Consider the following 18,076-nt stretch of genomic DNA (forward strand, 5'->3'; position numbering starts at 1 on the left):
AAGAAAAGATGCTGTATTTTGTCAAATGCTTTCTCTGCATCTATTGAGAGGATCATACGGTTCTTGTCCTTTCTTTTATTGATGTGATGAATCACGTTAATTGTTTTGTGGATATTGAACCAGCCCTGCATCCCAGGTATAAATTCCACTTGGTCGTATTGAATAATTTTTTTAATGTATTGTTGGAGCCGGTTAGCTCATATCTTGTTGAGGATTTTTGCATCCATGTTCATCAGGGAAATTGGTCTGTAGTTCTCCTTTTTAGTGGGGTCTCTGTCTGGTTTTGGAATCAAGGTTGAAACTAGGTGTTAAGGATCTCACAACTGCCAGGATTGCTTCCTTTCATTTAGAGGGAAATTTGGGGAGATTAGGCCACTGGCTAACAAGCAGGATCTGTCCGACCTGCCAGTTGCCACAATCCCAGATGTTCATTTGGGCAGTGCCTCTGATTCTTCAGAGTACTTTAGAGCATGATCCCAATGGATCTCATATCTACCCATGCACTCGGTGGGCTGGAAATTATTTTCCTATTAAACTTTTTCTGATTGTGTAAGTTATGTCTGCGTAATACAACATGCGGAAACTTCATACGAGTATAAAGAATATAAAATATCGGTATACTCTTCAACACACAGAGCTAATATTAACATGTCTTATGTCACGTGCATCAGTTTTCCTATGCACCCATACATATATGCACATATACATGCATGTACACACATGTGCATGTCCATGTATATGCAACCACATGCACACACATACATGTGATACATATTACTTTGTAATGGGATACTTTATGAGTGAGATCCTCACAACTGAGAGGTTAAATGACTTGTTTAGCCATACCTAACATTCTTGGATAGTCATTTAATTCTAGAAATGCTTTCTCTTGATCCCTGTTCTAATTGGCCTTTCTTCTACTCCACGCTGTCCGAGCTCTCCGCAGGTTAGGTGGCCTTTGCCAGCCTGGGGTTTGTGAAAGAGCCTGTGATGGTCTGAAACCCTGCTAGCGTGGGCACTGTTCTACCCTCAGCAAGAAGCAGTAAGGTTTAAAGAGCAAATGGCTTGGGCAGAGAGGGTCCAGGGATGGCTGATCCCACTAAGTGCTGGCGATCAGACTGTATGAGAGGATGTGAAGGCCACCAGGCAGAAGGCTTGCGAGTCTAACGGTCATAGCTCTGTGGAGGGACAGGGGAAGAGCTGGACATTGTGGGCACTGGGAACTCACTCTCCTCACCTTGCAGCCTGTGGCTGATTGGGCCACCAAGGACCTGGAGCGTGAGCGTCTTGTCCTGCAGCAGGCAGTTCCTGGGAAGACTGGCTCTGCCCCCAGGCTTTCCTCATGGGCTCTTTTTCCCAGTCAGTGCCCTGGCTCTGCTCCTCCCCTCTCCCTTCTCTTTAGCCTGGGGATTTTCAGCTGAAATGTATTATTTCAGTAAACATCCCAAGTGCAGTAACTTCCTCCAGCCCCAGGGAGTCCAGCGGCATACAGAGAGATGGGGCCTCCTTCTGGGGGAGGAGGATGGGGTTCAGGGCTGCCCTGGGAGGGGGGCAGGGTGTCCATGACTCATTCAGCTGCCACCTGAGCATTTCACGGACACGCCAGGTGTTTGGGCCATTTTTGTTAAATTTATTTGTTCTTTAGAAAATAAAGGGTTGCAATCTCAGAGCTTTCACTCAGTGCACAGATGTGTATTGATTGAGGGCCTGCATTCTAGATGCTGAGGCTAGAGTGTGAACAGAGCAGGCAGCAGGCCCGCAGGGAGCCCACTGTTTCACGGGAAGACTGATAAAGAAACAGATAAATATGAAAAATAAACAAAAATAAATGCAAACTAGTACATACCAGAAATGGAATTAGCAACATAAAGCAACAGAGGACTAAGGGAATGATAGGATGGCCTATTTTAGGTGGAGAAGGGGTCTTCCACTCAGAATCCAGGAAAACGTGTGTTCTGAGAACAGAATGCATGAAGGCCTTGAGCACAGACAGCTTGGCTTGTTTGAAGAATTGAAAGAAGGCTAGTATTCTTCTCGAAACTAGAACAAGCAATCCTAAAATTCATATGGAACCACAAAAGGCCCCGAATAGCCAAAGGAATTTTGAAGAAGAAGACCAAAGCAGGAGGCATCACAATCCCAGACTTTAGCCTCTACTACAAAGCTGTCATCATCAAGACAGCATGGTATTGGCACAAAAACAGACACATAGACCAATGGAATAGAATAGAAACCCCAGAACTAGACCCACAAACGTATGGCCAACTCATCTTTGACAAAGCAGGAAAGAACATCCAATGGAAAAAAGACAGCCTCTTTAACAAATGGTGCTGGGAGAACTGGACAGCAACATGCAGAAGGTTGAAAGTAGACCACTTTCTCACACCGTTCACAAAAATAAACTCAAAATGGATAAAGGACCTAAATGTGAGACAGGAAACCATCAAAACCTTAGAGGAGAAAGCAGGAAAAGACCTCTCTGACCTCAGCCGTAGCAATCTCTTACTCGACACATCCCCAAAGGCAAGGGAATTAAAAGCAAAAGTGAATTACTGGGACCTTATGAAGATAAAAAGCTTCTGCACAGCAAAGGAAACAACCAACAAAACTAAAAGGCAACCAACGGAATGGGAAAAGATATTCGCAAATGACCTATCGGACAAAGGGCTAGTATCCAAAATCTATAAAGAGCTCACCAAACTCCACACCCGAAAAACAAATAACCCAGTGAAGAAATGGGCAGAAAACATGAATAGACACTTCTCTAAAGAAGACATCCGGATGGCCAACAGGCACATGAAAAGATGTTCAGTGTCGCTCCTTATCAGGGAAATACAAATCAAAACCACACTCAGGTATCACCTCACGCCAGTCAGAGTGGCCAAAATGAACAAATCAGGAGACTATAGATGCTGGAGAGGATGTGGAGAAACGGGAACCCTCTTGCACTGTTGGTGGGAATGCAAATTGGTGCAGCCGCTCTGGAAAGCAGTGTGGAGGTTCCTGAGAAAATTAAAAAAAGACCTACCCTATGACCCAGCAATAGCACCGCTAGGAATTTATCCAAGGGATACAGGAGTACTGATGCACAGGGCCACTTGTACCCCAATGTTCATAGCAGCACTCTCAACAATAGCCAAATTATGGAAAGAGCCTAAATGTCCATCAACTGATGAATGGATAAAGAAATTGTGGTTTATATACACAATGGAATACTACGTGGCAATGAGAAAAAATGAAATAGGGCCTTTTGTAGCAACGTGGATGGAACTGGAGAGTGTGATGCTAAGTGAAATAAGCCATACAGAGAAAGACAGATACCATATGGTTTCACTCTTATGTGGATCCTGAGAAACTTAACAGGAACCCATGGGGGAGGGGAAGGAAAAAAAAAAAAGAGGTTAGAGTGGGAGAGAGCCAAAGCATAAGAGACTCTTAAAAACTGAGAACAAACTGAGGGTTGATGGGGGGTGGGAGGGAGGAGAGGGTGGGTGATGGGTATTGAGGAGGGCACCTTTTGGGATGAGCACTGGGTGTTGTATGGAAACCAATTTGTCAATAAATTTCATATATAAAAAAAAATAAAAAAAATAAATAAATCTTAAAAAAAAAAAAAAGAAAGAAGGCTAGTGTGGCCAGATGGACAATAAGGGAAGGAATCTGGAGTGAGAGCCAGGAGCCCCTTGAAATAAACCCTGGACTATCAGTCAAATATCTATAATAATCCAAGGCCTTGGAATATCTGGAAAATGGAAATGCCCAGGAAACAGACCTCAGGACGATCTGTAAAGCAAATGTTTGGTTTGCTTTGGGTTTGTGCTCTCTTCAAAGAAGAGATGCTTATAGTCAGGAAACTGCTCTTAAATTTCTCCTCTGGAGAACGGATGCAAAACTGTGAAATGGCTCCAAGGAGAAAGAACAGAAGCACAAGCCTGAATAGCTGCTCTTGGATTAACTGAGAAATCATTTGGCAATGCAAGGACACATATGTGTGCCTGTCTTCCCAGGCCAGACCCCAGGCTGGACCTGACCTCAACCCAGATTTACAGGACCAGGGAAACCTTGATTCATGGCCCCCAACCCAACTCTGTCTTGCTTCCTTGTTTCATAGCCCTTTTCCTCCAGCAGGCCAGGCAGGAACTTGCTCTTCCAGGGGAGGTGAGAGAAGAGATGAATCTCTGTGGGAGCCTCTGCTAGGGGGTGGCCAGCTGACTTGGTTAGAGCCAGGACCTTCCCCTGGAGCCAGGAGGAGCCAAAGAGCAGCTGGTGAGGATCAAGTCATGAAGGTACCATCTTGACAAACAGATTTCTGGACCCTTCCAAAGGGTGAATTCATGTGGCTTCAGAGTGCAAAGTAGAGAGTGCCAAAAAAGTGTAAAGATAAGTTTTTAGTACAGTGCTGAAGACAAATTGATGACTTCTAGGTGGTCACCTCACAGAGACTTGGAGCTCAGCCACTGAATTTCTTTGGGAGCCCACATCTGCAATCCTCTGCCCAGACTTCCTCACACAAGCAGGTAGTGTGAGGGAAATCAATGCACTTTCCCAGTGAAGGAGTTTCCACATTACTCCCCTGGACACTCTTTCTTGTGACCAGATTGCTGCCTTAAGCCCCTTGCTTATAGACTTTTTTGGTGACTACTGTGTACACCGAGTCTGTCTGGTGTTATTGCTCCGGCTGAGTAGTAGAAGGTGACCTAGATCAGGACACAGAAGACCTGGCTTATTGGCCTGGCCCTGGCACTTCGAAGCTGTGTGATCTGGACCAAGGGACTCAGCCTCTCTAGGCTTCTATTTTGTTTCCTCAGCTCTAAATGAAGGAGTTCGGGATGTGTTTTCTAAGATAGCAGTGGTTCTCGAATTTGATTGCACACCAGAATCCCTTGTTGATAAAACACAGATTTCTGGGTGCCTGTCTTGAGTTTCTGATTCGGTAGGTCTTGAGTGGGGCCCCAGAATTTGCATTTCTAACAAGTTCCCAGGGGACACTGCCACTGCTGGTGCTGGGAGTGAGTATACTTTGAGACATTCCCAAGGCGTCTTCAAGCTGAGTTATAGCTATGATTGCAACCTTCACAAGGTAGAGGCCTCCTCACTGACCTACCTGGCAAGGTCATTCCCAGTTGAAGCTCCCGTTCCTGTTTCCTTGGGGTTCTAAAAGGTGCCCAGCTCCTGATTCTGTGTTTTGGTCCATGTGGTCTACTCTCAGATGCTTCTTCTGAGCCCCCCATCCTCCCTCCTCTAGCTTGGCAAGCTTATACACATGAGAGCTTTAAGTATTTCAGAGTTTTGAGCTCTGGAATGACAACAGAGTTTGCTATTATAAAGGTGGGGGGAGTTCTGGGTAACGAAAAATCTCACTCTTTAGGGCTGGATGAGAGGATAAGACAGGGAAGGAAGGGTGGGCTCTTCTGCCAAATGCCTTCTCTTAATGTTTGGTCTTATATAATCAGAGCAAGAGAAGCTGTGTCTAGAGAGCCAGATGACCCTGGAGAATGCACTGGAGAATGCACTGGGAGGAGATCAGGATTGGAACTGAAAGCAGAATGCTAAAGCTAGTAGGACTTTAAAGATGATTTAACTCAATGATCTTTAAAAATTAGCGTTTCTGCCAAACCATAGCGAGGGCTGTTTCAGCGGTGCTGATTGTCCACCCCTCAAAGCTGACCATAAGCACCTTGCTCACTTAGCTAGCTTGGTTAGTCATGCTGCAGTAGGGGAGGGCTCAGCAGGGTCCCATAGCGGGGAAGTCAGGACAGGTCATTGAGAGGATTTTCAGGCCTAGGGCTGGTGATGTCAAGGCAGGTCTTGTAAGGGGGGAAGAAATGGCTGGGAGTGGGAAGGTCTTATGACATAACAGCTTTGGATTGGTGGGCACAACAAGATGAGCTTCTTTTTTTAAAAAAAATTTTTTTAAATGTTTATTTATTTTTGAGAGAGAGACAGAGAGACAGAGCATGAGTGGGGGAGGGGCAGAGAGAGAGGGAGACACAGAATCCGAAGCAGGCTTGAGGCTCTGAGCTGTCAGCACAGAGCCTGACACGGGGCTCGAACTCACGAACTGTGAGATCATGACCTGAGCCTAAGTCGGACGCTTAACTGACTGAGCCACCCAGGTGCCCCAACAAGATGAGCTTCTTGAAGTGGACCTTGATAAGCAAGCTGTGAGTTGATAGCCATGCTGTTTAGGAGAGTCATGTAGCCTTAAATCAAGGGAATTATGTTGGCCTCAGTTCTCAGGGATCAAAGGAGCAGTGAACTATGTGGGGTCCGTGTCCCCTTCTCCTCTCCTCTCAGTCAACTTAGGGCGTCTTTACATTTTTCTATTTCCTTTTTTTTATTTAAAAAAATTTTTTTAATGTTTATTTTTGAGAGAGACAGAGGGACAGAGCACAAGCTGGGGAGAGGCAGAGAGAGAGAGGAAGACACAGAATCAGAAGCAGGCTCCAGACTCTGAGATGTCAGCACAGACCCGGATGCGGGGCTCAAACCCACAAACCATGAGATCATGACCTGAGCCAAAGTCAGACACTTAACCAGCTGAATCACCCAGGCGTCCTACAGTTTTCTATTTTCTACTTTGGGTCTCTAGATCAGATTGCACTGTAGCAAGGGCTTTATGTTTTGAAAAGGGTTAAAAATCCAGAACTATATTTTAAAAATCTCCATTTAGAAAAGAATACTGAAGTCCAGAGAGGTGATGCAGTTGCCAACAGTCACACCGGTTTATAGCAGAGAAGACGTTCAGGGTCAAGTGCATGACTCACTCCAGCACCACCCTTTGCATGCCCCTGGGGCGGTCAGGAGAATAGCACCGAGCCCAGCCACAAGTCACCAGTGAAATTACTAGTGTACCCAGTAAATGTATCTTCTCTCTTAAATGACATCAGAAGGGGTCAGGCAGCTTTCCTGCATCTTCCATCATTATCACCTGAAACATGAGGTCTCCAAAATGCTGTGGAGGGAGAGAGAGGGAAGGAGGTGGCACACTGGCTCTGACAGCAGCTGAAAATGCATATCCCCTCTGTGCACAGGCTGTTGGCCCAACCTTACCGCAAGGGAGGCTGGGAACGTAGGAAAGCACATGAAATATTCGGTGAGCACTGAGTACCTCTGCCTGGCCCAGGATTTGAGGGTACACACATGCTCTGTCCTGTGCTGTCTTTATCTCCCAGTTTCTAGAGGAGAAAATTCAAGAGCAATGATGATAAGCAACTTGGCCAGTGTCACCTTGGTTGTAATTGATGTGGGCAGCCCTTGAATCCAGCTGTGATTTAAGATTAGCACTCTTGGTCTTCCTCTCCTGTTAGGGAAAGAGAGAGATGTGTCAGATGATGAGGACAGTGCCAGGTTGACAATGCCAGGTTGCTGTGAGGTAGGACAGCCCTATGCTCTTTGGAGGCAGAGAGGCAGGAACAGGTAGACAGGAAGTTCAAGTGTAGGAGGTTGAAAGGAAGACTGGTAAGATCTTAATGAGAACATAGGATCACAAGGACAGATAAAATGTTAGCAACCAGAGGAGATGGGATTGTGTGTCTTCCTTTTGTACAAAAGGGAGAATAAGAGAGTAATTTATAGACAGCGAATATAAGGATGAATGGAGTTAACCTTCCAAAGCCTATATACAAACTGGAGATTATGAGTATGCTCTCCCTGGCTTCTCTCTGGCTTCTGTGTTCTGCTATCCTTCCCCTCTTGCTGCTCCTGCAGCTGCCTGTTGGGAATTTCCCCTCTGCTCACAACCCTGCCCTGCCCCAGTCTAGACCAGTTGGTTATTCGAGTTCAGTCAGACCTTGGTGGTCACTGCCTGGACTATTGTTCTTAGTGATGCTTCGGTCACCTGCCTTTGACTCACCTGCTTCTAAATCACTCCTAATGAATTCCTCTCTACCCCCTGGCTTGTTCATGGAGTAGTTCTCCCTCGATACTCTTTCTGTCCTCCCAGCTAGTCCTCATATCTGCAGAGCAAAAAGGCACTTACAGGAATCAAACTTAGTTTGATATTTGGCCTGAGAAAAAAACCAGGAAGATTCAGCCTTCTTAGGGGAGACAGGGGGGCTGCTTACATTCAAATCCAGCTCCACACCTACCCGACTCTGAGATTACTTAATTTCTGGGCCTCACTCATTCTTCATCTGTGAAATGGGGATAGCAGAAATTTCTACCTCCTCCGGCATTTCTGAGCATTACTATTTGTTAATAGATGTAAAACGCTTGGAACAGTCATAAGAATGGTGTAACTGCTAGCCATCATTATTATTGTTACTAAGCACACAAATACACTATACAGGGTCAGTAGTGGCAGTGGTTTTGTTTTGTTTTGTTTTGTTTTGTTTTGTCCAGTGTGATCATCTATGCCCTGCTTTGCTATATTCTTTTTTTTTTTTTTTTTTTTTTTTTTTTTTTTTTTTTTTTTGAGAGAGAGAGAGAGAGAGAGAGAGAGAGAGAGAGAATCTCAAGTAGGGTCTGTGCCCAGTGCAGAGCCTGATGCAGGGTTCAATTTTATGAACCGTGAGATCATGACCTGAGCCGAAATCAAGAGTCAGATGCTTAACCGACTGAGCCACCCAGGTGCCCCCTGCTTTGCTATATTCTAATAGCAAATATTTATGGTGGACCATATTGCTACTTTGGTGATAAGAACATTTCATTAGGTTCAGATATAAAAGCATATCTCCTGAGTTTGATGGAAATGTTGCAGCGTCAGTCAGACTGCACTTTTATACTCTTGCATGGGGAATATTATGACCAAAGGAATGCTTTAATCTCAAGTTGTAAGGGAAAGTTTTATTGAAGCCAGGATGAGGGGGAAATCTTGTCACACTGCCATCAGAATGAAAAGAAGCCTTCATATACTCACCCTGCTGCTTGTTTGTGTAGAGAAATCCCAGCCTTAGATCGCTGTGAGCAGACACCACAGCACTGGGCCTGGGCCTTTGGAGGCTCAGAGGACTATTACGAGAAGGGCAGTCTAATTCAGTGAGATGGTTGGCTGAGATGCTGAGTTTCCTTCTCAAAGGTTCTGCTTGAAAACAAACAAAGGAAGATGCAGGTGGTGAAGGGGGAGGCCGTGGAATAGACCCAGGAAAGCTGAGATAAATCCAACTCAGGACGTGGGATTAAAATATTTACTCTGGCATTGACACGAATGGCTGGGTTGAGTGTTTGCTTTGCTATCTCAGCAACATCTTCTCTCCTGGCCACTTCTCTTTCACTACCAGTCTTGAAGGCTTTAAATTACCGACACTTAACATCTTGCAGGTAGAAATCCAGGTTTAGAGAAAAGGAACCCCTTCCATACTGGGAGGTCATGGAATCTTTTGCTCCAGCCATGTTGAAACTTTCTAGAAAAGAAAAGGCAAGGTTGCCTGTCATGTTCCACCCAGTCTCCTGATCTGAACACTATTCCAATTAATTGGATATGTTTTTTTTAACTGTTTCATCCATTCAACTTAAAAAAGTTATCAAATATAGGTGCACAGTTTGTAGTTTTCAGAAACTGAACACACCCATGTAACTAACACCCAGATCAAGAACAGAACATGACCAGCCCTCTAGACACCTTCCCGTGCCTTTGTTCTACCCTGACTTCTACCAGAATAGATTGATTTTGCTTTTTTGGTATTTCATAAAGTGCAATAACTCAGTATATGGTCTTTTGAACCTGACTTTTCTTCCTCAACTTGACATTGGTGAGATTTAGCCATAATATTGCCTGTGGTTGGAGATTATTTTTTGCTGTAGAGAAGTCCATCAAGTGAATGGTATTGTGAACATTATGGGTGTGTGTGTGTGTGTGTGTGTGTGTGTGTGTGTGTGTGTGTGTTTGGGATACACAGCTTGGGATTTCTGGGTCATACAGTATGCACATGTTCAACTTCAGTTGATACGGTCAGTTTTATAAAATGGTTGTAAGGGGGGGTACCATTTGCTCTCCATTCACCTTTTGTTTCCCTAGATTCTAGGGCCAGGATGACTGCACACGGAATAAGCACATGTAACAGGGAACGTGCAATTTTACTTCAAATAGGCAATTTAGCGTTCTTTTTGCAAGTAGCATTCTTTTGTTCCTGCTCACCTCAGCTGCCCTCAGTCTGACTCATGAGATGTTTCCTTGAGCCGTCAAGTCGTTTCCTGGTGATGGAAACACAAATCATATCCTTAGTTCTGGTTTTCCTTAGACTGTTAAGAATTCTGCTGAGCATCTTTCTGTTCATGGTTGCTGTCGAAAGACTGAATCTCCATGACCCATTTATGGCAAGAAGGGCGGAAGGACTGGGAATGCCTACTCCTGAATCTGGGAAAAATACTTAGACTGGAATTGGAACATAAAGCTACTTTCTGGGATTGGCAATCACATTTTGAAGGGTGAGGGGAGCATCAAGAGCCTATTTAAGAAGCTTGATATGTTTATGCCAGAAATCTCTTTTATTCTCACTGAAGAATTTATTTTAATGTCACTATCCAATTGGATGAGAGTTGCTCACAATTTTAGAAATCTCTGGATAACTTCCATTGTGGATATTTGTTTGGATGTTTTTACAAGTACTGTATTTTCTTGTGGAATGTTTGGCAAAATTTTTTAATAAAGATTTTGGATTTGAGGTTGTGGATACAGATGGATAACATTATACAATTTTTTTTTTTGTAAAACCATATAAATACACCAGCAGGAACGTTTTAAAATTTAAATTAGATAAAAATGAGTGCTTTGACTTTTCTTTTCCTCCCCCACTCCCCAAATACTTCTCTTTAGCTTCTATCTTTCAATAATTGTTCAGTAGTTTTTTTCTTTTTATTGGGTTTTGGACAAAAGACTTAAAAAAATAACATCCATCTTGCATAGTAACTTCTCTGCTTTTAAGAGAACTAGCAAAATTGCTGCCCACTACTCATAAGTTAACTTAAGTTCCACTGAGTTCCATCTCCAGTGAGATGACGAAAGCCAGTGGCTAGGAGTTGAGGAGCATTTGTTTTATGGGTAAGGTATTTGGTGTGAAGGGATTGTAGATGTCGCTTTGCATGGGGAACCCCCTTCAGACTCTTAGAAGTTACTAGTGCTATGAAACCACTGTAAATACTCGATACTTGTCAGAAGGCTGTGCCACCTGACTGTCTTAACACTCCCTGGTCCGAGGAGCAAGCGAATCACATGTGCAGCTATTTTGTAGCTAAGTTTCTGGAAATGGAATCGCTAGGTCAAAGGGTAAGGATATTTGAAAATGTTAGTGATACTACCAAATTGTGGTCCACAGAGGTTACATCACTTTTCACTCAGTCCAGACCATCCAAGAGTGTCTGTTTTTCTCTTCATCTCATTTAAAACCTGCCACAAAAACAAATCCCTCTTGGTTTCCCTTTAGAGCCTCCTTTTACAGCTCCACTTTGCATTTCCTTAGCATCGATCTGTTTCCTTTTTATGGCCCCTATCTTGCACATTTTCACAGCTTACTCATCTCTCTCCATCTACCTCCTCAACCCATCTACCTTCCTACCTAAGAGTGAAAACCCAAGTAGAATGGAAGAACTGTTAAACTCTCATTTGTGGATTTTTGGCTTATGTATGTATACGTTTAATTTCATAATGACTTACCAAATAGACAAATTGGGTAGGTTGAAGAATGCCTGTATAATGAGGAACATATTAAGATTAGAACTATTACGTTATTCATGGCGACCAAGGTCTTTTCCTTGGTACAGGGTGGTCAGTGAGGGAGGAGAGTATTTGTGAGACAATGCAAGGGTTAAGAGCCAAATTTGCCTGTGTTTAAATTCCTGCTCTGCCACTTACTACCTCTGTGACATCTGGTAAGGAACTATGTCATCTCTAAAATGGGGGTAATAGTTGTAGGTATGTCACAGAGTTATCATGTAGATTACTTCACATCTGCAAAGCACTCCTAATAGGACCTGGTGCAAGGCTATTATTATTAGTTCAAGACCATTATTAGTTCATTGTTTCCTTTTCTTCAATGCACTTACCTATTCCACTGGACAAGAAGATGAAGAGTCTGCTCTGAGTTGCCTTCATAAAACTAGCTGAAATTGGCATGTACACAGGGCAGTTTACTTGAAAAGATGGAGATTTTCTGTCTGAAAAAAAAATAGGCAAAATGGTACCTTTTAGCAAGAGAAGGGTGCACATTTTATCTTATCTATTTAAAAATATTGCCTGCAAGAGCCTCAGTTTTTCACCCATTGGCTGGACACTGTGGCTAGTAACATGAGTGCTTCTTTCTCTCCCTTCATGGCTCATCTGATGAACCTTCAGCAAAGAAATAGAAGCCATGCAAACCCCCTGATGCCAGGGCAGAGAGTACTCTTCCCTGGCTAACAACACCTCTCTTCTGTGACACCACACAACAAAGCCAAAGAATGCATAATTTCCCTCTTAATCACTTTCTACTTACACCTGACTTGCCAGCCTCTAAACCCATATATTTTTTTTAAGTCTGTGGTAGAACCAAAATTGAAATGGTGTGCATGTCCCTAGACGTTCCTGTCCCTAAACCAAAAATACAAGGATTGTGTTTGGCAAGCTCAGTGACTCTCCTGTATCTTCTGAATAGGGCTTAGTCCTTCTAGACTAGTGTTTTGGGGCATTTATAGTGGAGAAGCAGGAGGACAGTGAAAGTGGAGGAGAATCTGAATCCTGTGGGCTTGGGTTGTAAGAGGAGATTTTGGGAGAATTTTAGAGGGATAGAGTTTAAGAGATTGATGATTGTGGTGATTATTCATCCTTGCAAGTAAATTATTAAAGTTATTTTAAATTTATTTTGTTTGTGGCCCAACCGTGTTTCCTGGCTCATATCAAAATACAATTTTCAATAACTAAAAAAAGCATAGTTCTGATGAAAATTCTGGCAACTATGTGCTAGGTTTTAATTGCCACAGTAATGAGGGGATCCGTAGAAGACAAAGCTGATGTCATGACATGACATGAAAAACTAACCTGTATGCAGGCAATAAAGGGAAAACAAAAGGAACACTTCCGTTAAGAAGAAACTGCAATAACATTGCTAATTTAGATACATAACTAGTTCATTTCCTCCATAGGCCAGTAAAACTATAACCTTTGGGTTATCTTATCTACTGGACAGAGAGCATTTGTAGTTTGTAAGTGTCTACAAAGTAACATCTATCTTTACAGGGTTGTAAAATGCCTAGGTCCTTATCAGTGGTAAATTGTAAGTCAAACAAAGTTGCATCCCTGAGCCTGGAGAGTCAGATGAACCTTGGGTGGGCTTGTTAGACAACTTCCTGCATGAAAACAAAGATTAGCCAGTTATCTTTTTGCCTTCCTTCCAAGTTTTGTTACTAGTCCCTTGTGTGGTCTTAAACAGTCTCCTAAGATTATTTTGATCACAAGAAAAGGCTGGTCTCATTGTGGTTTGTGTCCTCTGCCTGCTTCATTTGCAGAGGACCAGTATACACAACACAAACCATTGTTCTTGTATGGCCAACAAATCTACAGCCACGAGAAGCTAGGCAGCTACAGAAGCCAGAGAAATAAATAGCTTTGGTCTGGGAAGTTTGTAAAAACAATCTGGGATTGCATCTCAGTAACTTCTGTTATTCCAAGGATCACCACCCCAAGTGTTTGTTTTAATCCTTCTTATAAGCATATTTATTCCAAAGCTAGAGAAACAAAATTAAGAAATTCATTTCTTCCCAGGTCTCACCCATAGTGCCTACAACTGCATATGAAATCTTCTGTTCTCAAGATGCTCCCAAGTTGCTAAACTTTCAAGACTGCAGATAGTGATCCTCCTTACTGCCTGTTAAGCCTGGAACCCTGTAAGCCCCAGAACAGATACACGCCATTTTCCAAGGATGGTTTTGTAGATACTAGTTCCGCATATGAAGCCCAAACTTTGTTGCTTAAAGAGGGCTTGTCATACCAAGATGAAATGAGATTTAACTCAGGTATGACACTCCAGGTGTGGCCCAAGCTTAGTAATCAATTAATGTGCTCAATTATGTTTGTGTAAAAGAAAAATACAGATTTTAAAAAAGTTTTTATTTCTTTTTAAGAGAGAGACAGAGAGATAGAGAGACAGAGAGACAGAGGAAGACACAGAATCCAACACAGGCTCCAGGCTCCAAACTGTCAGCACAGACCTGGCACAGGGCTCAAACCCACAAACCGTGACATCATGACCTGAGCCAAAGTTGAATGCTTAACTGACTGAACCACCCAGGTGCCCCAGAAAATGACAGCTTTTTAATGAATCTTATGCAAATAACTGTCTTGCCAACAGAGGGTTATATGGCATTGGGGTCAAAGTGAAAAAGTGGGTTGTGGGCATTTTTGTGATATAGTAAATACCAAAGATGATTTGACTCTCAAAAATACTTTGGAAATACCTTTTATTTTTCTTTCTGAATTTAGGATTGTAGTTTGAAAAGGCGATATTAAACAGAGCTATCAAAGAAGAGCCGGTACTTATTCAAACTGAAGCTTAAGTGCCGAACAACAATAAATGGCTTTGCTTCATCACCTGTTTACCAGAGTGGTAATCCAATATTCAGAAATAAATATGTCAAGAATAATATAAGGAACTTCCATCCACTCAGCTCTCTGTTCTTATTTAAATTTTTTTTGATGTTTTCATTTATTTTGAGAGAGAGAGAGTGCATGTGTGCAAGCAGGGGAGGGGCAGAGAGAGAGGGAGAGAGAGAATCCCACACAGGCTCCACATGTCAGCACAGAGCCTGATGTGGGGTTCGAACTCACAAACTGTAAGTACATGACCTGGGCCAAAATCAAGAGTCAGATGCCCAACTGACTGAGCCACTCGGGTGCCCCTGTTCTTCTTTATTTTTTAATCAACGACATACAAAGTCAGCACACAACACAAAAAGTATTCTGGGGAGAAGCAAGACCTTGCTCTCTGGACAAATGACAGAGAAGATAAAGAACAACCTATTGTTAAGAGCAGACTGAATACTCCAAGGCCAGTTTATCATTTTCATGGAAAGAAAATCACACTCTAATTTTGCATTAATGTAATATTTGAAAGTAGAGAATGCCTCAGTATTTTTGGTAATGAAAATACAGCCAGCTCTGTCAGCATTTAACAGATTTCTTCTTTTCAGCCTTAAATTTGCAGGTTCATAAACTAAGGCAAATAAAATTGTCTTTTCATTGAACCCACTACATCCTGTTCCCATTCAGGTTCTGGCTTTTGTTGATCTTTTTTTTTTTTTCTCACATTCTAGTATAGCCAGGTAGTTTACTGTAACACTGAGATACTTTCTTTTTTCGTGGACAAACTAAAACACATCCCATGACTTTGCACACACACACACACACACACACACACACGTGCACACACAATTTTTATACACATACTTGTTTGACACTGTTGTTCTCAGTGTATCTCAGCCACTCATTTATAACTTTTAAGTAAAGTAACTAATTTCTATTTCAGAGTGACAACTGGGAGGTAATGTTTAAGAGCCATCTGTTATAGAGGAGCACCATAACATGTAAGCAAAGTCCGTGAATACAGTAAGACCCCCGACTATAGCTGCATACATCTATTTTACATTTACACATACCAGGAACTTGCAGCTTCAGCTCCATAACGGGGTCACAAGTGGAGACACAAACACAGATACATATTCAAACCAACCAACGGAACTATATAATTTATACATATATTTATAGATCAAAGTCCCCTACTGGGTCCATTTTCAACTTCCAGTTTCGGATGCCCTTTTGTAGTTTTGAAGATCAAAAGTGCTTTAAAATTAATAAGAAAAAGATGTCCTAGCTTCAAGTCTGTGCTTTCAAAAAGCTCTTTGTAAGAACTAATAAGGACATTATTTTGTATGTTGGTGGCTTCTGTTTACTTTGTTTTGTTTGGCTTCCCTAGAATTTGATTTCCACAGCAGTGAGCTAATAGCAGTCACTGTTGCTGCTGACTGGACACATCCATATACAATCCATCTTGATAAAACAGTTATGTGCTGAGGAGTTTATAGCTCCCTGATTGGCCCTTTTGGTAATACTGATTTTTCCCTTTGTTGCGTCGCACACTATGAATGAAACTCTAAGAACTGAGTGGGAAGCATCTCCTTAGTTTCAGAAACATCAATTCAGAGCGTTAAGACCCCAGATTACAGGCCTTCCACATTTACAAATCCAGTGTGGAATTTGGGGTATTTGACTAGCATTTGTTTAAAATCAAGATCCCAAAGGTGTTTTATTATTTTATTATTATTGTTTTTTAATGTTTATTTATTTTTGAGACAGAGAGACAGAGTGTGAGCGGGGGATGGGCAGAGAGAGAGAGAAAGACACAGAATCTGAAGAGGCGCCAGGCTGTAAGCTGTCAGCACAGAGCCTGACGTGGGGCTCGAACTCACAAGCAGTGAGATCATGACCTGAGCCGAAGTCGGACGCTTAACCGACTGAGCCACCCAGGCGCCCCGATCCCAAAGGTACTTTAAAATGAGGCCAGGCTGCATGAAGTCTAGCCAGATCCCTATGTTCTGCCATGACCTGAATTGCTGTTGGGTCCAGGCCACGATCCAGCCAGTGGTCCCCAGGAAACTCTGCAGCCCCAAGGCCAGATGTTGGGTTGAGTGAGCCGAAACCCTAGCGTCCAGCAGGAGGACATTATATTGGCTTATCTCAACTGGACCCATCTCTTTGTACAAGAGGGACCCTCAGTAGGCTCAAGAGGAATAGGGTTTGAGTTGAGAGGCCAAACTGGTTCATCTCTGCCAGTTTATTATGTGAATTATCATAGCTTCTCCTGCACTTCACTGATCTTAGACTTGGCCCCGTCTCTGTCCTTTACCTTCTCAAGCCTCATTCACTCTCTTCTCCACCTCTGGCACCCCTAAAGCCTGTGGTAACTTCACTCGCATTCACACCCAACTGACTCCATGTAGCTTAGTGCTGCAAACTCACCCACCCACCCCCTCCACCAAGAAGCAAATCCAAAACAAAGATGAGGATTTCGCAACTTTGTTTTCACAACCTGCTTTCCCTTCTCTATGCGGTTCCTTTCCATCCCCGTTTGCCCTTGTCTATATTTGAAGCCTACCTTTGAAGAGAATTTGCAAGCTTAACTCTCTGGGTTTCTCTCAGCATTTGGGGGATATGCTGAGACCTTCCCTTACCATCCACAGCCCTGGGCTACCTTTGCTATTATTTGACAGTGACTCTAGGTTTTCCAGCCAGTTTTTATTTAATTGAATCAATCACTAATAGTAAGAGTTAACACTTATTACATTTTTTTACAGTGTGTCAGCTACGGTAATAGGTGTTTTATGCGTCAACTCCTTTAATGCTTGTAAAATTCCATCAGATAAATTCCCATATGTTCTCAGTTTACAGATGAGGAAACTAAGGCAGAGAAAAGTAAATTACAGTCCCTCGGGAGTTACTAAGAAGTGGTGCTACTTTGGTTTTGAAGCTCATTGCACATAGACGTCATTCTGTGCTCAAAATGAAGATCCAGATACTCCTCTCTGTTCTGCTGGTGTCCTCAGGGCCCTCAGTCTCTCCAGGGCTCTTTGTATCCTCTGTATTTAAGTAGTAATTGAAAAGATACTAATACTGCAATTCTCACTCTGTAGACATTTTCAGAGAGGAGACTCAAAAGCAGTGAGGGAGGCGATGGTGATGTTCACTTGTGGCATTCGTTTCACATTTTGCTTCTGTGGCAAGATGTTGCTTGTGTGTCTGTTGAAATACTCCTCTTTCAGGGCGCAGTGATGGGGAGTGGTGCTTGGACCATGCATTGTGTTCAGAAGGGCGCCAAAATCTGTTTGTGTAGCGTGGACCCCAGATCCTGGAGGCCTGGCCACACCAGCTGCAGCCCCGCAAGGGCTTTAATTTAGAATTTCCTGAGCCGCTTGTGGATCCAAAGTATGTCATGTGTGTTTCAAAATAATAATTGAAAAGAAAGCAAAACAGTAAGTCAGCTGTAAAAATTATATGATATCTAACCATGGGGCCAGGTTACCAATGGTTGTCACCCCCAGCTGAGATCGGTAACCATATGCCTTGGAAAGTTCCACGTTAATTTGGATGGGGAGGGTGGGGTGAGTGTAGAAG

The 18,076-nt window shown here is 42.9% G+C and overlaps 1 protein-coding gene across 4 annotated transcripts in view; it reads left to right on the forward strand.

Annotated features, from left to right (window-relative positions):
• The window catches only part of ADAMTS12 (ADAM metallopeptidase with thrombospondin type 1 motif 12), a 331,317-nt gene that overhangs the window by 148,162 nt on the left and 165,079 nt on the right, over nt 1-18,076 (forward strand). The window lies entirely within an intron of this gene.

The sequence above is a fragment of the Felis catus genome, chromosome A1 (genome assembly GCF_018350175.1).
Source record: "Felis catus isolate Fca126 chromosome A1, F.catus_Fca126_mat1.0, whole genome shotgun sequence".
NCBI lineage: Eukaryota > Metazoa > Chordata > Mammalia > Carnivora > Felidae > Felis > Felis catus.